Source organism: Podarcis pityusensis (assembly GCF_964106645.2).
Source record: "Podarcis pityusensis genome assembly, chromosome: 10".
Lineage (NCBI taxonomy): Eukaryota > Metazoa > Chordata > Lepidosauria > Squamata > Lacertidae > Podarcis > Podarcis pityusensis.
Window position 1 is genome coordinate 10,124,455 of NC_138035.1, and position 25,355 is coordinate 10,149,809.

The window sequence follows — 25,355 nt, forward strand, 5'->3', positions numbered from 1 at the left end:
GATATGATAGCCATGTTCAAATATATAAAAGGATGTCGCATAGAGAAGGGAGAAAGGTTGTTTTCTGCTGCTCCAGAGAAGCGGACACGGAGCAATGGATCCAAACTACAAGAAAGAAGATTCCACCTAAACATTAGGAAGAACTTCCTGACAGTAAGAGCTGTTCGACAGTGGAATTTGCTGCCAAGGAGTGTGGTGGAGTCTCCTTCTTTGGAGGTCTTTAAGCAGAGGCTTGACAACCATATGTCAGGAGTGCTCTGATGGTGTTTCCTGCTTGGCAGGGGGTTGGACTCGATGGTCTCTTGTGGTCTCTTCCAACTCTATGATTCTATGATTCCTGCAACCTCCCTCATCCTGGTGTGACAATAAATCCTTGTTCTTTATCTCTATCTGCCCAGGCTAGACATTCTAACGAGGGGCCCATTTGCAATGTAACATTTAAGCATGTCCTTCAATAATAGAACAATTATATTGTAATATGCTCCTTCATGTCCTTACACGGGCTTGCCCCCCCTCCTTCCTGCAGTGGCTCCACCAGCCTCACCACGCCACGGCAATGTGCATTCCTGAGTCTGCTTATCTCTTGACAACCTTGAATAATAAACATTTGAGCCTGATGCATCAATGCCAGCCTTGTTCTCCTGATGGACCTCTCCTTTCTCAGAAAGGCCGTCTGGGGGGTTTCTTATGGCCCTACACTATGCCCCACAAATAACCCAGAGATGCATTTTAAATAAAAGCACACATTCTACTCATGTAAAAACACCAGGCAGGCCCCACAAATAACCCAGAGATGCATTTTAAATAAAAGCACACATTCTACTCATGTAAAAACACCAGGCAGGCCCCACAAATAACCCAGAGATGCATTTTAAATAAAAGCACACATTCTACTCATGTAGGCCGGATTTAGAAGGTGATTGGGCTGGATCTGGCCCACTGGCCTTAGGTTGCCTTCCCCTGGAATAGATGATTAAGTGCCAATTTTTAAAAAATATATATAATGGAATGGAATATATTTAGCTGTGCACCTACCCATTCCAAATCAGGGGCTAGGATACCTACCATCTTTGACAGAAATACAAAAATGTCCATATTTTAACCGCCTCTTCCTAGTCCTGCTCTTGCAACAAAAGGAGACTAGCCTGTAAACTCTGCACTTGTCTTTGGAGACTGGTATCCTTCAAATTGAACATGACACTTGCTATTTGTAAGCAGAAGCGGCGCAGTTGCAGGGAGCGATGTTGGATAAATGTGCCCTTAGGAGATCAACGGATGCAGGGCTTCAAATTTAAAGGGTTGTGTCTGCAAAAGGAGATCGGCTGATCTCCTCTTGGAGGTTGCCTCCATTTCTTTCTTTCTTTTATAATAATTTTTATTAGTTTTCAATTACAACAATCCAATAGTAGCCTCATTATAACAACACCAAATTATAATACAATTAGTAATACAGTGGTACCTCGGGTTACATACGCTTCAGGTTATACACTCCGCTAACCCACAAATAGTGCTTCAGGTTAAGAACAGAAATTGGGCTCCAGCGGCACGGCAGCAGCAGGACATTTTAATGTATTTTTAATCTTTGTTAGAGGCTGCCCAGAGCGGTTGGGGAGACCTAGCCAGATGGGCGGGGTACAAATATAATAATAATAATAATAATAATAATAATAATAATAAATAAAAAATAAAAAATGCATCTCTGAGTTATTTGTGGGGCATAGGATATTGTTCATTTTTTCCCCTTCAAAATATAGTCCAGCCCACCACATTGTCTGAAGGACGGTGGACCGGCCCACGGCTGAAAAAGGTTGCTGACCCCTGGCCTAGAGTAAAGTCCTCTGTTTCCAGGATCTCTTCCCACTGTGAGACTTTTGTGGGTGAGCTGAGAATTTGTTTGGTCTCTGGGTGAGAACTCAGAGGCAGAGAGGCCTGATACTGATGAACTGATACTGATTTATAATATATATATTTTTAATATGTGTTAGTAACTTTGTATTAACGTAACATTTTTATATGTAACTGTGTGTTTTTGCAGTGCTTTGTTTAAGTTGTCTCTTGTTTCAGTGTTCTGTACACCGCTTAGAGATATTATATGTATAAATTTTATTTGATTTTTAAAAAGTATAAACATGTAACAAAAAACAATTCGAAATCCAAATACTGAGATTACTCTGAATCACCTGACTTCCCCCTTCCATTCCATGGGTCCTAATGATAATATTTACAACTGCATATCACTACTTATCATAAAATAAAAATAAAATTCTTCTAAATTATCCATACTTTCCGTTACTTTACAAATGTGGTTAAAATCCTGCTAATGTTCTAACCTGCTTACAGTGGTCTCGTAAATAAATTATAAACTTTCCCCATTTTTTCTTAAAGTTCTTGGTTTCTGAACTTCCCAGTTAATTTTGCCATTTTGGCATAGCCCATCAACTTGGTTTGCCATTTTTCTCTGGTCAGGGTTATCTCTTCCTTCCACGTTAATGCTGCTGCAACTTAGAGATATTTGTTAATGTATTAAGCAATACAGAAATTAAATATTCCACTTGAAATAATCATATTTCCATTTTCTCTTTTATGAACCACAGACTTCTGGGCTGCAGACCAGTGACAATCCCACACACCCAAACCCAATCAGCTAAAATGCATTGTCATTTTGATGGAGCAAAAGATTTGTGGATAAAGCAAGCATATATATATTTTCTCCCATCTCGAATAGCTGAGCTCAAAGAGACTTCATGCTGAGTTCTTGGAAGCAGGAAATATTAAACAACTGGATCTCCCAGAATTTTAATTTGGTCCTTCCAGCAGATAACTGTCTAATGTGTTTGTCCTCCACTCCCATTTCATTAAATTGCTGGGATAGCTGGCGGCGAATGGCTAAACTATTAAAAGCAAAAATCTCTGTGTTGGGTGAATACTGCACTACAGCATTGTACTTAGATTACTGCAGTAGCTGGGGACCCAATTAAGGACCCAGAAACCATGCATAGGGTTTATTTTGCAGAGGCCGACAGGAAAACACAGAAGGCAATAAAAGAATTAGTTCAGAGGACTGACTAAAGAAGAACAGCAATTCAAACTGATGGAATATGTGCAGCTTGCGGACCTAACATATAGAATAAGAGAACAAGAAGAACATATGTTTAAAGAAGACTGGAAAATGTTTATTGAGTATATGGGAGGAATTGTGTACACTTGAAAACATTGGCAGCATTAAGATAAATTCAACAGTGTAAATAAGTTTTGACGGATGTAATAATAGAATACTGAATGGTTTAGTTTATGTACCATATTTTTCACCCTATAGGGTGCACCGGCCCATAGGGCGTACCTAGTTGTTTTTTTGGGGGGGGGAATAAAGGAAAAAAATTTATTGCCCCCCCAGGCGCAGGGCTGGGGCGGAGGCAGCCCAAGCTTCCCCCGACCCCAGCCCCCAGAACAGGCTTGCGGAGAGCTGCCTGAAGCCCGGGGCGCGCTGCTCAGCGCGCCCCAGGCTTTGGGATGCAGGCTGCTATCCACAAGCCTAGGGAGCCTGGCGGGACCTCCCGCTGGCTCCCCAGGCTTGCGGATAGCTTCCTGAAGCCTGGAGAGCGAGAGGGGTTGGTGCGCACCGACCCCTCTCGCTCTCCAGGCTTCAGCGAAAGCCTGCATTCGCCCCATAGGACGCACACACATTTCCCCTTCATTTTTGGAGGGGAAAAAGTGCATCCTATAGGGCAAAAAATACGGTAAATATGCAGGGATTTATGTTATGCAAGATGAACCATGGAAAGAGAAGAAGGGAAGTCACTGATATTTTAAGGTTGAATATTCTAAAATGTAAAACAGAAAATTTAATAAAAATTATTGGGGGGGGGGGTGAATTAGCTCAGAGGACTAAAGTTTCCATGGAGCAGCATGCAGAAAGGTGAAAAAGGTGCTGATCTCTGCCCCAAGGATCTTACAAATCTACATGGTACCTAGGGGTGGCTGAGCTGGGGCAGCTTTGATTCAGTTTGTGTTGAAAAGTGACCCTATCTAATTCACAGTTATATTTATACTGACAAATGAGCCATCCTTCACAATTCAAGCTTCTCCAGTTTTGGCAAGGCGGATTTCCAGCCAAATAATGAATACAAGCATGCACACACACGGGGAATATATAAATGGCAAAAATAAGCAAAGAATGAATGAATGAGTATACTCCATATACTCCGCAGGTACGAGGGTCCTAGGCCGTATAGGGCTTTAAATGTCAAAACCAGCAGCTTGAACCTGATCCTGTACACCACTGGGAGCCAGTGCAGCTGGTATAGCACTGGACGAATGTGATCCCGTGGCAAAGACCCCCTGAGGAGTCTCGCTGTGGCATTCTGCACCCGCTGGAGTTTCTGGGTGAGTCTCAAGGGCAGCCCCACGTAGAGTGAGTTACCCTCATTTTCTTTTTGCATCCCTGTAGCTCTTCAGAAATCCTTCCTCCGCCGCCTCGCTTGCGTCCTGGTGAACACAAACGCTGCGTGCTGGCTATCGGGGATTAGTTTGTTGGTTTTGGATAGCAACACAAAGCTTTCCCTGTGGCAGAGCCTGTTCGCTTTAGCCGGCTCTGGACTTTTGATGGGTTGAATAATTCTTCAAGCTGACAAGGTTTAAAGAAATGCAGGATAAGAGCAGGAGTAGCTATAGTAACAGCACTGCGGCGATGGATGCCAGAAGCACCGGTGAAAACTCACGTGTACAAAAGAAAAGAAAAAAGTAGCAAAGGAGATCACTGTAGCATCTGGAGCCCGTGCCTGGAAGACCTCAGCAGCTTCCGGAATCGTAATTAGAAGAGTACAGCCCAAAAGGAAATGGATAGATGAAACCAACCATACAATCCAGAGAAACCCCATTAGTTTCCTTAGACTGCAATGCATGCCAGCGCCTTGTTGTAGAAGTCTGCATTTATTGTATGGGCTTAGGACAAAGAAGCTGGCAGCCTGAAAACCCAGCTTTTTAGTAATGATAAAAAGAGATCAAGTTTCTAGTCCTTGTGGCTGTGAAGAAAATTTCAAAATCGCAGCTAATTAAAAAGAAAAAAATTGAATTACAGTGGTGCCTCGCAAGACGAAATTAATCCGTTCCGCAAGTGTCTTCGTCTAGCGGTTTTTTCGTCTTGCGAAGCAACCCTATTAGCGGCTTAACGGATTAGCGCTATTAGCGGTTTAGCGGCTATTAAAGGCTTATCGGCTTAGCGGATTAGCTGCTAAAAGGCTATTAAAGGCTTAGCGGCTTAGATAAAGGGGGGGGGAGCGAAAAAAAAATCTCAAGACTCGCAAGACATTTTCGTCTTGCGAAGCAAGCCCATAGGGAAATTCGTCCTGCGAAGCAACTCAAAAACGGAAAACCCTTTCGTCTAGCGGGTTTTCCGTCTTGCGAGGCATTCATCTTGCGGGGCACCACTGTATACGAGGCACAGAACCAAGCACTTGGGGAGAAGGCATTTAGCTCAGTGGCAGAACATCTGCTTGGCATGCAAAAGGTTAAAACCAATCAAATAACCTGGTTTGGTCTCCAGTTTGGTCTGCCAAAGAGCTACTATCATGTAGTCAATCCTAGATGGACCAACAGCCAATATAAGGCAGATTCCTATGTTCATGAGCCTCCATGTTTGGAAGCATTTGCTGAGTACCAATGGCGGGGAAAAAACAACAACAATAATAATACCGTGCCCATCTATTCTGAATGGCTTCCTATATAAAAACATAATAAAACATTAAACATTAAAAAGCTTCCCTATCAAGGGCTGCCTTCAGATATCTTCTAAATGTTAGGTCGTTATTTATTTCTTTGATGGGAGGGTGCCGCCACTGAGAAGGCCCTCTGCCTGGTTCTCTGTAACCTCACTTCTCACAGGGAGGGAACCGTCAGAAGACCCTCGGAGCTGGATCTCAGGGTCCGGACTGGATGACCGGGGTGGAGACGCTCCTTCAGGTATACGGGACCGAGGCAATTTAGGGCTTTAACGGTCAGCACCAACACTTTGAATTGCGCTCGGAAACGTACTGGGAGCCAACGTAGGTCTTTCTGGACTGGTGTTATATGGTCCCAGTGGCTATACCATCAGTCTGAGGCCGCATTCTGGATTAGTTGTAGTTTCCAGGTCACCTTCAAAAGTAGCCCCACGTAGAGCGTAGTGCAGTAGTCCAAGCGGGAGATAACCAGAGCATGCACCACTCTGGAGAGACAGTCTGAGGGCAGATAGGGTCTCATCCTGCATACCAGATGGAGCTGGTAGGCAGCTGCCCTGGACACAGAATTGACCTGCGCCTCCATGGACAGCTGTGAGTCTAAAATGACCTCCAGGCTGCCCACCTGGTCCTTCAGGGGCACAGTTACCCCATTCAGGACCAGGGAGTCCCCCACACCTGCCCGCCTGAGCTGCCTCCATCTCCAACAAACAGTATTTTGTCAATCTCAATCTGCTAGCCTCCATCCATCCTCCAGCCACCTCCAGCCACTCACAGAGGACATTGACCACCATGGACACCAACTCCATGGGGCCAGGGCTCCCACAATTTTTTTCCTGTGGGTCCCCGGCCCCTGCCCCTGCTGCCTTCGCTTGCCACCTGTCAGCGGCAGATGTCCAGGTTCAATTGCATCAGCTGCCTGGACCATTTTCCCCATCCTGAAGGACAACAGAAGCACAGAGGTCACAGAGGTCAAACCTCTTTGGGATAGGGGTCGTGTGCATCAGTCCGGTTGCAAATTTTACTTCCTCATTTGCAACTCCACCTTCTTGGTTTGATGAAATCCTTCGAGAGTACAACTAAAGCAAGCAGATTTGTTCAGCGGGAGAATTCTGGAGCACCCTAGTGTGCAACTTTGCAGTAATCAGCGGACCAGCATAGTGTTCTGGTTGCCTTGGAAACAATCAAAATGAAAAGTAAAAGAATTGGCTGCAAGGAGAGTTATCTTCCTATATATGTGCAGATTTATTGAGAAGGGCGATTTGCTTTCTATGCCTCAGTGCCGAACGATTGCTCATTGCAAGTGGTTAAGGGGCAAGATTTGGGATTTCAGAAGGGGTCCTTGCACAACACCGTAAACGCAACTCTCCTGAAAATGAGAAGGATGCACTTTTTTATACGAGGTATCCTGTTTATAGAAACCTGCATGCATCTTACATTGCCAGTGCTTGATTCTTCGCAGAGAAGGGGGAAAGCGACCAAAGAAATAATCCTACGAAGAAATCCTCAACTTCTTTTAATTTAGCATTGTGGTTATTTATTCAATTTCAGAGTCACTTTCTGTAAAAGTCTCAAAGCAGTTCACAAAAATGTTGAAAACCGACACAGTACAGATGTAAATGTGGTCAGTTATTGGGACCAGCTTCAGTGCTCCTATAAACCCCAATTTAGTTACCGCCTTGCAAATAAGCCTCCACAAGTTACTAGTCAACAAAAAGGTCAAGTCCACATATGTCTAAATTAGCAACCCATGCCTTAACTGAGGGGGGGATGTGGGGACTGTGGGGGCTTCTCCCTATGTGGTCACCTGAAAGTATTTCTTACAGGTAAGTGGCTATCTAAAATCATCCTTTATTTATTTCATAATCTAAATACACTGTCCACCTATTTTAGGATATGAGGCAGGTGACAATGACCTAAATCAATATATATATATATAAAATCCCAGAACTACCTTTTTCTTGTTACAGAATTTGCGTTTTTTTATCCATCCCACCTTCCTTTCTCATAGATGTTTAATACCTGGGCAATGCCAAAGCGAGTAGAATTTCAGGGTCTTTCAGGATTAGAACTCTAGTTTCCAAGGCAACAATTTGTATGTGAGTTTTAATGCAGAAGTTCCCCCCACCCCCGAGAGACAAGTGCCAGTCAAATAGATGAGAACAACGGAGCCAAAAAGAAATAACTGTAAGCATCATTTTATATCCCCCGCCCCCAAGAAAAACAGTTTGAACATACTTTGCCGTATTTAAACTGGTCACTGTGTGAGATGCTTTAATAAATAAGCCCACTTATTTATAAATAAGCCCACTTAAAAGAGATTGAGGACTCGGCTAGTTTAGTAAATAAAAAGTGCTTTATATGTGTTGTGTATGCGATATAACATTGTGGCACCAGATGGCGCTGTGGAGTCCCGTTTTCCCCTACTGGATTTCCCTTCATGAGTTTACAACGCGTTTAACTGAATCGCTTCTTTGACATCTAGATCCAGCCTGAGATATCTGCAATGGGTTGAAAGGATGTTGTTGCTTTTCCCAGACAGGACAAAGAAGACAAGCAGGTGTTTGCATCATTCCTGAAAACTCCTTTGCAGCTATCAGCATCGAAGCAAGTATTTTTTGGTGGGGATGCTTCCCCAAATCAACTTGCAGTCAGAGAGCGTGGGCAGCTTTGAAATCAATGGAAAAAGCTGCCACAACCCCATACATACTATGAAACAGTGAATGCTTAAGAAATGGCAACATAAGCAATGCTTTTCATTGCTGCTTTTGCCTAAAGCAGAATTCAAAATAAACCAGTACGTTCCAGCGCAGGCAAAACTGGAGGAGGAATTTTGGACTAGTGACATTTCTCCAGGACCTCGTGCTTGTAAACTCGTCAACTTTTTAAAATAACGTATAAAGGCTCAATGTTTTGAACATGTGCTTGAGATATGGAAGAAGCAACAGGTGGTACTTTAACCAATGGTCTGAGTCAGTCTAAGGCAGGTTCCCTCTCTTCCTGCTTAGATCTTTCCAGCAGAGACTTCAGTGAGTGTGAAGGTCAATTTTTATCCCGTTCTTCACCTGGGATTCTAATTTATGCTTCTCTGATGTTGACTGCTTTAGAGCTGCTTTAAGGTGTAAGTGTGTGGCAGAAAAAACAGAGCAATTATCCTCTCTTCTATAATATCTAAGATCACCATTTCAGCATCCATAAAGCATCATATAGCCCCATCAGCACTTCTCCTCGTTTTCCTCGCGTCACCTTTAGAGTTGACTTTAAAAGTACGTCTCCATCTGGTGCTTAAAGTCGTCCTCTCCAGGTTTTCTTAATTTTGTCGACTCCCTGTTTTCTCAGACGTTACGGCCAAGATCGTTCAGCTCATTCCTCTCCCAGAGCACAACTGGGAGAGCTTTATTTATGGCAGCACTGACAAGGACGTCCAAACGAACTGCAGCAAAGCTTGAAGAAAAGGGAATTTAAAAAACACACACAGAGACAACAGCCCTGAGGCACGTTATGTGGAGCAGAGTCCATGTTTTGGAAAACGTGAAACATTTGTGGAGATGGTCTGTTTCAGGGCCGGCCCAAGACAGCTTGGCACCTGAGGAAAACCCCAAAATGCATACCCTCCAACATTTCTCCAATGAAAATAGGGATGTCGTCGTTATTATTATTATTATTATTCCCCACCCATCAAAACATTAAAAAACTTCCCTATCCAGGGCTGCCTTCAGATGTCTTCTATAGTCTGTGTAGTTACTTATTTCATTGGCTCTGAGGTCACATAACTCCATCCCCTCCAACATTTTTCTGAAGAAAATAGGGACGTCCTAAGGGAAAGTGGGACATTCCAGGATCAAATCAGAAACCAGGACAACTTCTGTAAATCCGGGACTGTCCCTGGTGTAATAAATGAAAACCTGCCCTTATTCCCATATGGGGGACATAAGAGCCCTGTAGGTTCTCCATCCGTCGGAGAAAAGAACAGAGGCCAACCTGAGAATATTGAGAAGCTAAGCAGCTCATAAGCCTGATCTTTACTGATCTGTTGCAACAGGGTGCTCCCCTCACACGCAGGAAAAGGAGGAGGACCCAGAACCCAGGTATGCCCGTCCTTATATAGACATTTTAAATTGCCCGCCCTGTAGTCCAAGACCACCCCCAGAAACATCATACATACATCAAAGAAAGGGTGTAGCTCAAGACCACCCCCCAGACACATCATACCTACATCACAGAAAGGGCGGTTTACAACAGAAATCTGAGTGCGTGGTTTAACTCCTGTCTGGCAGGTTACCTGTTAATGCTTACTTGATTGGATACCCTGGGGAGCCTGGCCAGTCTTTTGTAATGATAAATACTTAGTTCCTGAGCCAGGTCACAGGCTCACCCTATTCATACACAGACATACCCTTAATACAGGATTTGTGAAGGAAAAGACAATTGGGAGGCTTTTCCATTTTCCTTGACCATGCAGAGAAATCATTTGGTCAGTTTGGGAGTCAAAATGGTTTCAGGGCTGTTTTCCTGTGCTGCCTCAGACATGTGGTTTATATATTTATGTACGTGTTTGCTTGGTACATTTATGAACATTTATTATATATATATAAGACCTTAATTTTTTTTATTTCAATGGATAGCACCCTAAAAGTTGCCTTTTATAAAGGAAAAAAGAGTGCCTATCCCATCTGAAACATGGGAGTGGGAAGGCTAAGTCTAAAAGTAAACGAAGGTAAAGGTGAAGGTAAAGGGACCCCTGACCATTAGGTCCAGTCGTGACCGACTCTGGGGTTGCGGTGCTCATCTCGCTTTACTGACCGAGGGAGCCAGCGTACAGCTTCCGGGTCATGTGGCCAGCATGACTAAGCCGCTTCTGGCGAACCAGAGCAGCGCACGGAAACACCGTTTACCTTCCCGCCGGAGTGGTACCTATTTATCTACTTGGACTTTGACGTGCTTTTGAACTGCTAGGTGGGCAGGAGCAGGGACCGAGCAATGGGAGCTCACCCCGTCATGGGGATTCGAACCGCCGACCTTCTGATCGGCAAGTCCTAGGCTCTGTAGTTTAACCCACAGCGCCACCCGCGTCCCTAAAAATAAACGAACCAGGCCTCAAATCAGTGCCATATATGTTTGTCCTCTTTGCAGGCAAAGGCTGCTGGAAGCTTGACTCATGACGGGGTGGGGAAAATTTTAAGGTCTTCTGTGTGCCCTACCAGAACCAAGTCCTGAGTCATAGTCTTTGGAAGGGTGTGGGAAGGAATAAGCAACCCCCAGAGCAGACTTCTTGTACATATTAATAATATATTTTATAGTATCATTTAACATGCTGAATCTGTACAGTGGAAAAGGAAGGGGAGGGGAGGACAATCCATCTTCCTCGTCTCACAGGAAAGTACTGCTGAGGATCGCTGAAGATGGATGGATAGTACCGTAATTACAAAAAATCTTTTTTTTATTAAGCAGCACAGTTCATTTTCATTCATTCCGCTGCTTTGTTATATTCCTTGCAGTTTGTTTCCAAGTGATTTATAGGCTCCTCTGTGAGCATCACAGCGCCTTCAGCGGTTCCCTATTGTTTATTTTTGCTTGGCAATGAAATCCCCCCTTTTAAAAAAAAATCCACACAAGAAAGAAAGAAAGAAAGAAAGAAAGAAAGAAAGAAAGAAAGAAAGAAAGAAAGAAAGAAATTCCAGTCTTTTACACACTTGCCAGCAGTGTTAGAAACTCAGATACAGTGGTACCTCGGGTTACATACACTTCAGGTTACATACCCTTCAGGTTACAGACTCCACTAACCCAGAAATAGTGCTTCAGGTTAAGAACTTTGCTTCAGGATGAGAACAGAAATTGTGCTCTGGCGGTGCGGCAGCAGAAGGGCCCCATTAGCTAAAGTGGTGCTTCAGGTTAAGAACAGTTTCAGGTTAAGAACGGACCTCCAGAATGAATTAAGTACTTAACCCGAGGTACCACTGTATATGTTAGGCGCCAAATAGATCCTTGAACCAAGGTTACAGTCACCAGAACGGTATATCTAGATGCCATTTTTGTATAAGACGGCTCTAAAGTCTTATTTTCCAAATGATGGACTGACTGGGATTGATTCTCAGTTAAACATCTGGCCAGTTCAGATGACAACCATGAGGTAGGTTAAGAACTTTGGGAACTTAAAGAAGTCCTTTGATCCAGGGACAGTTCACATATCTATTAGTCCATTCCGACCTCTTTTTCTTAATAATGAAATGGTGCATTCATAACCTAACAAATATTCTCCACAAGTGTGAGCAGGGCACTGGGACGGGGTAAGTGAAGACAAGCGACAACAACTAGCTATAACATTGTTCACTGCTCCTGCTCAGGCTGCATAGAAAAAGCCTTTTGGTCCCTGAAATTTATTCTCGGAATGGGGTATTAGTGTGTGAAAACAGTCAAGATCCAAAAATCCCCAAGATGGTGTCTGCCAGCAGCGAAATGATTTTTGGATTGATTCAGCACAAACACCTGTGTGTGAGGAGATACTGCAACAAAAGAGGAGAACGATACACTAAAATCCACACAGAAACACATCATTGCTTATTTCAACTCGCTTGTGGAAACGGCTCAGAGGCCGTGAAAGAAGGAAGGTTAACAACAGGAAGATTTAAAGGAACTACTGGAATAATAATAATAATAATTTATTATTTGTACCCCGCCCATCTGGCTGGGTTTCCCCAGCCACTCTGGGCGGCTTCCATAGAAACCAAAAATACAGTAAAATATCACAGATTAAAAACTTCCCTGAACAGGGCTGCCTTAAGATGTCTTCTAAATGTCAGGTAGTTATTTATCGCTTTGACATCTGATGGGAGGGCGTTCCACAGGGCGGGCGCCACTACCGAGAAGGCCCTCTGCCTGGTTCCCTGTAGCTTTGCTTCTCACAATGAGGGAACCGCCAGAAGGCCCTCGGCGCTGGACCTCAGCGTCCGGGCAGAACGATGGGGGTGGAGACGCTCCTTCAGACTATCCAGGGCAACAGAGATATGAGATGATCAGAGGCCCAAACAAACTTGAAGCATGGGAAGTCCCAACAAAAAAGTTATAATTTAGGCAGAATATGTGGACTAATTGACATGTATTTGTATAATTGGGAACATTTAATCTGATGTGATTGGATTGTTAAAATGGGAAACTTAATAAAAATGATTTTAAAAAATCCAAAAATCACCAGGTATGCACCTCCAGACAGTGGAGATGTTAGGCAGCATCCTGACACCCAGGCATCCTCACTTGGTCGCAAGTTGCTGATGTTGTTGTTTAGTCGTGTCTGGCTCTTCGTGACTCCATGGACCACAGCACTCCTGTCTTCCACTGCCTCCCGCAGATAGCTGATAGTTGCTGATAGCTAGGTGCAAAATGCAACTGGCGCCTGGCTAATTTTGAAGACAGCTTGCCGGGGTATACGTCCCATTGAACTCAATGGGGCTTACTCCTGATCTGAGTAGACATGTACAGTGGTACCTCACAAGACGAATGCCTCGCAAGACGGAAAACTCACAAAACGAAAGGGTTTTTGGTTTTTTGAGTTGCTTCGCAAGACGATTTTCCCTATGGGCTTGCTTCGCAAGACGGAAACGTCTTGCAAGTTTGTTTCCTTTTTCTTAAAACCGTTAATACAGTTGCGACTTGACTTCGAGGAGCAACTCATAGAACGCGGTGTGGTAGCCTTTTTTGAGGTTTTTGAAGACTTTGGTGATTTTTGAAGCTTTTCCAAAGCTTTTCCGACACCGTGCTTCGCAAGACGAAAAAAACCGCAAGACGAAAATACTCGTGGAACGAATTAATTTTGTCTTGCGAGGCACCACTGTATCAGATTACCCAGGTTTCTATAAAAAGAGCCCCAGGCCCCTCAGGGCTAAGTGACGGCAGATGGCTAAAGAGAGGCAGAGCAGCCACTACCTTCAGTAAACAGATCACCACCTCCCTGTCCCACCTGATTGCAAGACTCCTGTGGTCCCTTGAAGGACATTCACTTTTCAGATAAAAGTTTAGAACATAAGAAGAGTCTGTTGGATCAGGCCCATCTAGTCCATCATCCTGTTCTCACAGCGGCCGACCAGATCCCTGTGGGAAACCCGCAAGCGGGATTCAAACACGTCAATTATAACTGAATCATAAGATGAAAATTGAAAGATGACGACAAGTCCTAAGCACGTCGACTTGGATGTTAGCTCCACCAAAATCAATAGGCCTTATTTGAGTGAAGATATTTTCCGATGGCAGCCTTCATGTGAAATGCACAACTTTTCTCTTATGCGAAAGCTCACCCACCCAGGGGCGAACGAATAATAATAATAATAATAATAATAATAATAATAATAATTTTATTTATATCCCGCCTTCCCCAGCCGAAGCCGGGCTCAGAGTGGCTAACAACAATAAAAGTAACACAGCATTCTAAAATCAATTCATTCTAAAATCAATTCAAAATCAAATTCATGGCAACCATTGGGCTAGAGTTCTGTGAGGATTACCAAAGGAGGGGGTCAGACTGTGCCTTGGCCAAAGGCCTGGTGGAACAGCTCTGTCTTGCAGGCCCTGCGCAAAGATGTCACGTCCTGCAGGGCCCTAGTTTCTTGTGACAGAGCGTTCCACCAGATCGGGGCCACATTTGAAAAAGTCCTGGCTCTGGTTGAGGCCAGCCTAACCTCCCTGTGGCCCAGGACCTCCAAGATGTTTTTGTTTGAAGACCGTAAGGTGTCGTGACACCCAGGGCAGGGCATCGCTATGTAGGCCACATGTGTGGCGTCGCTACGTACGACGCATGTGCCGTCCGTAGCAACGACGCATGCGCCGTCTGTAGCGACGCCGCACATGTGCTGTACATAGCAGCTTGCCGATGGCGGCACTCCACTGCCATACGGACAGTGCCGGGATCCTCTGCTTGCGGCTGCAGCCGCGAACGGAGGACACTCTACATGCGGCTGTAGCAACGACAGAGGGATCCCACTGCCGTCCGTACGGTGCTCGAGTAGTGTCGGCGGCAAACTGCTATGTACAGCACATGTGTGGCGTTACGTGACACCGCACATGCGCTGTACATAGTGGTTTGCTGCTGGCATCCTCTGCTGGTGGCTGCAGCCATGAGCGGAAGACGTTCCACATGGGTCTGCTTCAGCACAATGGCTGCTCGCACTGCTGCCATGGCTGGGCAAGCTGCCGCGGGGTGCCTTCTTGTCACCCCCCCAGACATGGCCCCCAGGGTGCACCGCACCCTCCGCACCCCCATTGTGACACCACTGCAGCCACCTCCTGATCGCCCCCCCTTCATGTCTTCTATGATTCCAAGAATTATTAACCCCCAGCTGATGCTGTTTGGATTTCCTGCAAAAAAACCCTGCATGCAAAATGCAGACACATTAAATGTCAAAGTTTGGCCACGAGCTTTGCCTTCCCCTGTGTTAATTAATACTGCCTTGTTTTCTCAGGGGCGGAAGCTGACAGGTTGTTGAGCCAAGTCCCGAAAACCAAGCTGCCGCTATTAAGGACGCAGCTAATAAACCTGAAACATCTTGACACAGAAAGAGCCTTTCCCTGATTTATGTGACTGTCGAATTGCACAGAGACCTCTTTAGCGAGCAGAGAGCCTAGATCCCAGCTAAGCAATCTGTTCTTGTAGGTTTCACAGTATCTAATAGATAATCCCGGAGAGATTCAAAAGGAGCATGTGGGGACGGACAATTTTTTTATTTTTATTTTTTCCGTAGACCACGGCCTTTATTGTTGTGCAAGAGATCCCCACAAGGAGTAAGAACCCTGAACATAGGTTACACGCTCTTATAAGACCTTTCTTCCCTACCCAGAATACATTTCCAGAAGCATTACTGAGTTGTGTATGTGACCTCTCGCTTAGAGGATTATTTTTTTTAAAAAAAAAAAATATTTATTAAAGTTTCAAAGAAAAAAAAAATCACATTAATAAAAAAAATTAACAATAAAAAGGAAAAATACAAAGTAGAAAAAACAAGAAAAAACAGTTAAAAACAATTCCATCTTTTCATCACTTCTTTTACGTTTACTTGTTTCCCGGACCTCCTCATACCTCCCTCTTTTGTATTCCAATTAAATTTGTTAATCCAACAATTCCTTTCCCTCCTTTTTAATCCTAATCCTTAGTCCTGATATATTGTGACGTTAGATTTTTACATATTAAAAACCAATTTTTCCATATTCTTTTGTACCTATATAGCTAGAAACCACTTAACTTCAATCCAACATCATTCTAACATTCATTAATTTTACAATATTTCTGTAAGTAGTCTTTAAATTTCTTCCAATCTTCTTCCACCGACTCTTCTCCCTGGTGGGGACGGACAATTATTAGCTAGGTCAACACCCGTCTCATTTCTCTTGAGATACACTTGGCAGAAGTTACACCTGTGTCTGAATCAGGCCACCCAAGAGCTGAGCAAAGCAAACTTGTCCACTATCATATACTCTAGATGATTTTGCTTCTATACATAATATTTTTCCAGACCTTCCAAGTGTCCCTATTTTCCAGGGACAGTCCCGGATTTACAGACTCCATCCCGGTTTCTGCTTTGAACCCAGAATGTCCCGCTTTTCCTTAGGATGTTGCTATTTTCATTGGAGAAATAATGAAGGGTATGATTTTCTTTCCAGTTGTTAAGAAATAAGTTCTTTTGGGGGGGGGGGGAGCACGATCCCAATGATTGCTGCGCAGAATGCAAAAAATAAATAAATGCCAAAATGTAAGGGCAGGTATACAGTGGTACCTTGGTTTAAGAACAGCTTAGTTTATGAACAACTTGGATTAAGGACGCTGCAAACCTGGAAGTAGGTATTTTCGTTTCTGAATTTTGCCTTGGAAGCAGAACATGTTTCGCTTCCTGTTGAGTGTGTTCCATTTGTAAATTGAGTCCCCCGCTGCTATGGGAAAGCATGCCTTGGTTTAAGAACACATTGGTTTAAGAATGGACTTCCGGAACGGATTAAATTCGTAAACCAAGGTACCACTGTACAGTGGACACTCGGGTTGCGAACGTGATCCGTGAGGGATGCACATTCACAACCTGCAGCATTTGCAACCCGCAGCGGCACGTCTGCGCATGCACGGTTGTGATTTGGTGCTTCTGCGCATGCGCAAAGCACAATTTAGCGCTTCTGCGCATGCGTGACCCCCGAAACCCGGAAGTAACCCATTCCAGTACTTCCGGGTTTCGGCAGGTCTGTAACCCGAAAAAATGCAACCTGAAGCACCTGTAACCCCAAGTATGACTGTATTTTATTTCCTCCTCTGTGTGCAACCCCAGTTTCAACCTCTGGATGGCAGCAGCCGTCTCAAGTCCTTTACAAACAGCCTGTTTAAACAACCAGCTTCTTTTTCACAATCTGTTTGATGAATGCAATAGCACACTGTTTTGTGGTTTGCTTGTTTTACACACACACACACACACACACACACACACACACACGTTTTCCACTGCTCCATGACTTGGGGCGGAATTGTACATGAGCCCATGTCTATGTACAGCGACGCCTTCATTTTAAGGAGCCCAGAAATATTTGAGTGGTGGAGCAAAGAGGGAAGCTGTACTCTTTCCTAGCGACAGCGCCTCGTTTCAGACATGTGTTGGGTTCTTCTTATCACTTCACAGCAGCTGGCGAAGCACAAGAGACCCACAGGCAAGCTGGCTGCGAGGAACAATTCATTAAGTACACATGCCCCAAACACTAAATAACAGATCGTTTTGCTGACTAAATGAGAGAAAGGCACATTCACGCAAATGCAGATGGCAAAATCTCACTGCGGTATATTTATAGCCAGGGATTAGCTTGTCGTTTTAACAGCACCTCCACCCCAAACAAATGAACTCAGGTCAGTTAGATAAAGCCCATCACTTTAGCTATTTGTCCTGCAGTATATATTGCTCAAAGCTGGTCTGCCCCCAGTTACGCCCTATTTATGTCACTAGTCCATCTCAAACACTTGTTGATTTGAAGCAAGTCATCACGGCCTATTTTAGAACAGGCCCAGAGCCAGGGAAATAAAAATGCCTTGATCAAGGCTGCCCTAGGCTGAAAAGAACGTGTGCGAGGTTTTGAGTTACACAGCACTCTTCTTCGGGGATTGAACCTACAACCTTGGCATTATCAGCGCCACACTGAGCTAACGTTTTTGCTTCCTACAGTCGCAGGAGCGTTTGACTTCCCCTGGTAATCCGACATCGGAAGTGTCAGGCTAGGATAAAACTAATAACCAGCTCGCATTATATCTTGACGGTGTGACGGCGGCCCCAGCAGTGCTCGTGTGTGGAGAGACGGCTCGCCTCTGATTGCTTAGGGGAGCGGTTTACCACCAAAGTGTAATTTCATTTATTAGAGGGAAACAGCTTATAAAAATATATGAAACACAACAGGTGGCGGAGAAGCACAGCTTTGGAGACTAATGAGTGGCGTTGAAACAGACCCCAAGCAACAACAACCCCCCCCCCACAAAAAAAATCCCTCCAGCAATGACTCCCGTTGATGCAATTTGCTGGGTGTAAATCAATCAGGAAGCGTTCAAAGCAACTTATCTCAAGGTGTCGAATCAACTAAGCAAGTGCGTTTCATCTAAAGTTATCGATGAGCTAGTTCATCACAACCGAAGGACAGAGGTGTGCGTCTTTCTCTCTCTTCCCCCTTTCTATCTTGGAAAGATGGTGAAGGGAAGCAAAAATCATTGAAAGGGTGGAGTCAGCGACTGACCGGCAGCCACTAAGCCAAATGTGGCACTTTGAGTGATGCCTCCCTCTGCCCCAGCTGCAACAGAACATGTCTCTCCTGTGTCGGCCTCTACAACCACAGCAGGCGCTGTAACTCTTCAGCCGTTTGACTTCACCCCCCAAAAACGTACTCTTCCATTTTCCTCCAAGATGGACGGATGCCAACAACAACAATTTTCTTTAAAAAATCATGCAAGTAGAAAACTAGGAACATAGCAACCTGCCTTGTTGTTGTTGTTTAGTCGTTTAGTTGTGTCTGACTCTTCGTGACCCCATGGACCAGAGCACGCCAGGCACTCCTGTCCTCCACTGCCTCCCGCAGTTTCGAGAATTCAGACCAATTATTCCATCTAGTTCAGTGTTGTCTACACTGACTGGCAGCCACTCTCCAGAGTTTCTCAGCCCTACCTGGAAATGTTGGGGATTGAAGGACCCACCCCAATTTTCCCTCCCCCACTCCCAGGGAGATTTGCACCCAGTTTCTTGGGCAAGTTATTTCCTCTTCGTGACTAGGTGAGTCCCCACCACTCCCCAGCAAAATTTTGGAACTAGTCAGGCCCCTGTTGCAGTGATTCTGTGGAAGGTGCCCACAATCATATTTCAATTTCCAAATATACTTCTGGGTTTAAAAAGGGGGGCTAGGTAAAGGTAAAGGGACCCCTGACCATTGGGTCCAGTCGTGACCAACTCTGGGGTTGCGGCGCTCATCTCGCTTTACTGGCCGAGGGAGCCGGCGTACAGCTTCCGGGTCATGTGGCCAGCATGACTATGCCACTTCTGGCAAACCAGAGCAGCGCATGGAAACACCGTTTACCTTCCCGCTGGACGATACCTATTTATCTACTTGCACTCTGACATGCTTTCGAACTGCTAGGTTGGCAGGAGCAGGGACCGAGCAATGGGAGCTCACCCCGTCGCAGGGATTCGAACTGCCGACCTTCTGATCAGCAAGTCCTAGGCTTTGTGGTTTAACCCACAGCGCCACCCGCGTCCCAAAAAGGGGGGGGGGCTACCCCTGCCTTAAAGCAGTGGAAAAAGCTGCATGATCTTTGAGGATGTCACCCAGCCCTGTGATTCTGCCTTCAAATCTGTGAAGCTAGCAATTCACTGGCTTGCAAAAGCATCTTCCTTGCACATTGTGCATGCAGAACAAACAAACTGTTACAACAAAGGCCCATCAGCCAATTAGCAAATTTTCTGACATTCCCATCTGAGCTTTAGCATAAGCCTGGTTCCTGGTCTTGCAAGAAACCCCATCAACCTCAAAAGAACATTCATCCCCCTGGGGAAAGGCAGTCTACCGTGAGTTATCCCTCGGCTATAACTACACATTGCGCATCTGTTGGCACCGACAACACGGACAGCCCCTCTCGCTTACAGCTCTCAGAAGGCTGAATGGGGTTGGGTGGGGGAGAATATTCATTACAGTTTTCCAGGAATGAGAAGTTACTTGGTGCGCTGATCAGAAATCAGTTAACATGACACAGCTACGTAAACTGCTAAACAGAGGAGCATACTCTGTCTGGGAATGAGGGAATGGTGACAAGGGACACCATTTTAGAGTTTGGGGGGAGAAGGTGGTGGCCATTTAGGGCGGAATTTGGCATCATCAGACCCTCCAAGCGTCCTTATTGTCCTGGGAGAGTCCTGGATTTACAGAAACCCTCCCGGTTTCTGATTTGATCCCAGAATGTCCTGCTTTTCCTTAGGACATCCCTATTTCCATCAGAGAAACGTTGGAGAGTATGGAGTTATCCAACCTCTGAGCCATCTGGAGGCAGCCCTGTATAGGGAAGGTTTTTTTAATGTTCAATGTTTTATTGTGTTTTCTATATGTCACCTTGCCAACAAAGGTCCGTATAGTTAAAGCTATGGTTTTCCCAGTAGTGATGTATGGAATGAGAGCTGGACCATAAAGAAGGCTAATCGCCAAAGAATTGATGCTTTTGAATTATGGTGCTGGAGGAGACTCTTGAGAGTCCCGTGGACTGCAAGAAGATCAAACCGATCCATTCTGAAGGAAATGAGCCCTGAGTGCTCACTGGAAGGACAGATCGTGAAGCTGAAGCTCCAATACTTTGGCCACCTCCTGAGAAGAGAAGACTCCCTGGAAAAGACCCTGATGTTGGGAAAGATGGAGGGCACAAGGAGAAGGGGATGACAGAGGACGAGATGGTGGGACAGTGTTCTTGAAGGTGCCAACATGAGTTTGACCAAACTGCGGGAGGCAGTGGAAGACAGGAGTGCCTGGCCCATGGGGTCACGAAGAGTCAGACACGACTAAACGACTAAACAACCACAACAAATATGTTGAAAGCTGCCCAGAGTGGCTGGGGCAACACAGTCAGATGAGCAGGGCAAAAATGGTAAAAATATTACTTTTATTATTACTATTATTAAGCAATAGGATGCCCTTATTTTCATCGTAGAAATGTTGGAGGGTCTTAGGTCTCACTTTCTGCTTTCATTTCTATGGAAAAGTAAGTCCCATTGGTTTGCCACCCTCACGACAACCCTGTGAGGCGGGTTAGGCTGAGAAAGCCTTGTGACTGGCCGAAGATCACCCAGTGAGCTTCGTGGCAGAGCTGGGATTCGAACTCTGGTCTCCCAGGTCCTAGTTTGGCACTCTAACCTCCACGCCACCATGTCATGGAGGGGGGTGGCATTCACAATCCTTGATGGGGTGGCAGAAGTAGCAGTGGGGAGACAATGGGGAGTCAGAGGCAGACCGGGAAGAACATTGGCAGCATCATGCCAAAGGCCAACTCAATTTATTATTTTAATTATTGTGTTTCTATCCCACCTTTTTCTTCAAGGTGGCATACATGATTCCCTCTTTCTCATTTGAGTCCTCAGAAGAAGAAGAAGAAGAAGAGTTTGGATTTGATACCCCGCTTTATCACTACCCTAAGAAGTCTCAACGCGGCTAATAATCTCCTTTCCCTTCCTCCCCCACAACAAACACTCTGTGAGGTGAGTGGGGCTGAGAGACTTCAAAGAAGTGTGACTAGCCCAAGGTCACCCAGCAGCTGCATGTGGAGGAGCGGGAAAGCGAACCCGGTTCACCAGATTACGAGTCCACTGCTCTTAACCACTACACCACGCAGGCTCTCAACTGGCCCAAGGTTGCACCCAGTGAGCTTCACAGCCAAGTGGGGATTTGAACCTGGCTCTCCCAGTTTCTGGTCTGACACTCTATTCCAGGGGTCAGCAAACTTTTTCAGCAGGGGGCCGGTCCACTGTCCCTCAGACCTTGTGGGGGGGCCTGACTATATTTTGAGGGGGGAAATGAACAAATTCCTATGCCCCACAAATAACCCAGAGATGCATTTTAAATAAAAGGACACATTCTACTCATGTAAAAACACGCTGATTCCCGGACTGTCCGTGGGCCAGATTGAGAAGGGGATTGGGCCGGATCCGGCCCCCAGGCCTTATTCCAGTTTTCCCAGACTTGGGTCTCCAGCTGTTTTTGGAGTACCGTTCCCATCATCCCTGACCACTGGTCCTGCTAGCTAGGGATTGATGGGAGTTGTAGTAAAAAAACAACAGCTGGAGACCCAGGTTTGGGAACTACTGCTCTAACCACTACGCGACACTGACTCTCAAGCCCTGGTGTTTCTTCCCACTCTGAAATCCAGTTGTTTTGAAAGGAAAACAAAACAGGAGTGACATAGAGCAACGATTTGCAGCACAGCAAATGTGTAGCAAAACAAATGGCTGTGCATTTGCCGCCGTGTTCCTTATTTATTGTGTGCAAATAAAATCCAATTTCCTGAGGATCTGTTTGTTGTGTGCTCTCTTTTCTTTTAATATAATTTGATAACTTCATCATCTCGGCTATTTGCCACAGCTTCCCTAGGCAGCCATCAAGAGTAGCAGAAGAAGCCTGATTATTCTAATTAGTAGTGGCACAGAGACCCTTGTGGCACGTGGAAGATGTCTGACAAATTCCTCCACAACACAAATTTCGGGCTCCCCTTCCTTACTCTACACAGCTCCAACTCCTCTGACAACACTTAATGTATCTTGTTTATTTATTTACTTTAGGCATTTATATTCCATCTCTCAGTGGGACACCAGGGCTTGCCGATCAGAAGGTTGGCGGTTCGAATCCCTGCGGCAGAGAGAGCTCCCGTTGCTCTGTCCCAGCTCCTGTCAACCTAGCAGTTCGAAAGCACGCCAAAGTGCAAGTAGATAAATAGGTACCGCTCTGGCGGGAAGGTAAACAGCGTTTCCGTGCGCTGCTCTGGTTCGCCAGAAGCGGCTTAGTCATGCTGGCCACATGACCCGGAAACTGTACGCCGGCTCCCTCAGCCAATAAAGCGAGATGAGTGCCGCGATTCCAGAGTCATCTGCGACTGGACGTAACAGTCAGGGGTACCTTTACCTTTATCGCATCTCTCAGTTCAGCGGATTCGCAAGGCATATGACGTCAAAGAGCCATCCTGTAATAAACTTTGTATGCTTAATTTTTAAATTAAATTGTCATAACTTTAACCGATTCATTTCAAAACTCCTCTCTACTGCTAGCTGCTTGTGCCAGAGGTTAGCAAACGACTTCTCCAGAAAATGTTGGGGCTACAACCTACACAGGGACCATAATTTAAATAGAAAAAAAAACCACAACATCTGACCACAGTAACCACTAACCTGCCCGCCCAGGGACCAGGCGTGGATGGGCAACTTCTGATTTTCCTTCTCCTGGTTCTTTGTCTTTGAACTGGATTTGGACTGGGCAACCCTTCATGGACGATGCCTTCAGTGGAGACAACATGGTGCCCTTCAGTCATCCCTGACTACTGGTCCTTCTCTCTGGTGCTGATGGGAGTGGCCAGGGACTGTATTCTTGGCTACCTCTGCAATGAATATATTCAGTATATATATTCAATATTTAGTTTTTAGTTTTTATAAAGAAAATTTGAAAAACTAAAAACTAAATATTGAATATTTTCAATATTTTCAAGTTTATACATTTCACTAGTTTTATACATTTCACTAATTTTGCAATCATTGTAACATTTCAGAACTTGACTTCCTTCCCCCTCTTTCTGCAGTTCCTTAAATTTATTTTTAATATCCTCTGCATCTCCAAATTGACTTAATTTGCTCATTTATTCATCTACCTTAGATATATACTCTTATACAGTACAGAAAGTACAGAAAGAATGGGAAATCTTTAAAGAATATCTGGAAAAGTATTGTAACAATAAACATCTCCTGGCAGAAATAGAATGAGTCTTGTAAAACAAGAAATATAATGGTTTTTGGTATCTGAGGAAAACAAAGAAAGTAATACAACAACTTGGAACTGTGTGTGAAAAAATAGTAGAAATAATAATACAATGAGTCTAATCAGAAGTCAAATGTGTTTATTTTGTTTTCCTTTCCTTTCCTTTTTTTCTTTCTTTCTATATTTCCCCTTAATTCCGCCCCCTCTCTTTTTTTCTTTTTTTCTTTATACCTCTTTATTTGGTCCTTTTATTTTGACCTGCTAAGAAAGAGATAAAGAGATAAAAGTTAAATATGAAAACTCGAGTAAGTTAAAGTGATGTTCTGTAATTTTTCAATGATTGTTCAATTATTGTTAAAGGTGGTCAATTGTAATGAATTGATGTAGTAGTTTTTGGGGTTATTGTTGAACCCTAAATAAAATATTAAAATTAAAATATATACTCTTATAAAACTGCAGGTTATTACAACAATCCTGCCAATGTTCTTATCTGTTTACAATTTACCTGCAAATATTTAATAAACCATTTCCATTCTTTTATAAAAAGTTTGTTAGCTTGATTTCTTATCCTTCTGGTAAGTTTCGCCATTTATGGTTTTCCATAAGTTTTTGTATCCATTCTTCTTTTGCTGGGACTTCTGCTTCTTTCCATTTTCGGATGAGTAACATTCTTGACGCTGCCGTAGCATACATGAATAAATTTCTATACATTTTAGGTAGTTCTGTCCCCATAATCCCCAAAAGCGTGACATATAGGCATAAATATATACGAAGAGCCTGCCAGACCCAGCGGATGGACCACCTAGTACAGAATCTTGATCTCATGTTGGCCAGCCATTTACTCATGGATTGCCCACAAGTATGGGATGCGGGTGGCGCTGTGGTCTAAACCACTGAGCCTAGGGCTTGCCGATCAGAAGGTCGGCGGTTCGAATCCCCGCGACGGGGTGAGCTCCCGTTGCTCGGTCCCTGCTCCTGCCAACCTAGCAGTTCGAAAGCACATCAATGTGCAAGTAGATCAATAGGTACCACTCCGTCGGGAAGGTAAACGGCGTTTCCGTGCACTGCTCTGGTTTGCCAGAAGCGGCTTAGTCCTGCTGGCCACATGACCCGGAAGCTGTACGCCGGCTCCCTCGGCCAGTAAAGCGAGATGAGCGCCGCAACCCCAGAGTCGGCCACGACTGGACCTAATGGTCAGGGCTCCACAGGTAGGAACTGAAGGCAACAAGAGTCTCATCTCTGATGTTCCCCAACTACTGGGATTAAGAAGCCTGCTGCCACCCTATGACTTCCAAAAGCAGAGAGATCTGGAAAAATGACCTGGTGGATCATGTTCTCCCAGAACTTCCACTCAATCTGTATTGATCTCTGCATTTATCACAACTGCAGCGCACAACGGTTGGTCTCAATTAACTGCAACAGGCCATTAAATTTATTTCTCTTCGAGAACTCGAGCTCTTATCTTCGCATTGATGAGCCAATTAACACATGGAGTGTGATTTTTAAATATATATATATATATATATATATATATATATATATATATAATCCAAAGGGCTAATTCAGTCCACAAGTGATGTCACTGAGGTTCTGGATAAACTAAATCCAGTGGTTTCATGTAGCGCTAAAAATGTGATCTGAAAGCTGTGGCTTTCTTAG

The 25,355-nt window shown here is 44.6% G+C and overlaps 1 long non-coding RNA gene across 1 annotated transcript in view; it reads right to left on the reverse strand.

The window, feature by feature from the left end:
* Positions 1–24,848, reverse strand: part of LOC308486478 — a 260,503-nt gene extending 235,655 nt beyond the window's left edge. Inside the window, exon 1 of the long non-coding RNA XR_013991066.1 lies at positions 24,726–24,848. This is a non-coding gene — a long non-coding RNA (uncharacterized lncRNA). The remainder of the gene's footprint in view (positions 1–24,725) is intronic.
* Positions 24,849–25,355: the final 507 nt, after the last annotated feature.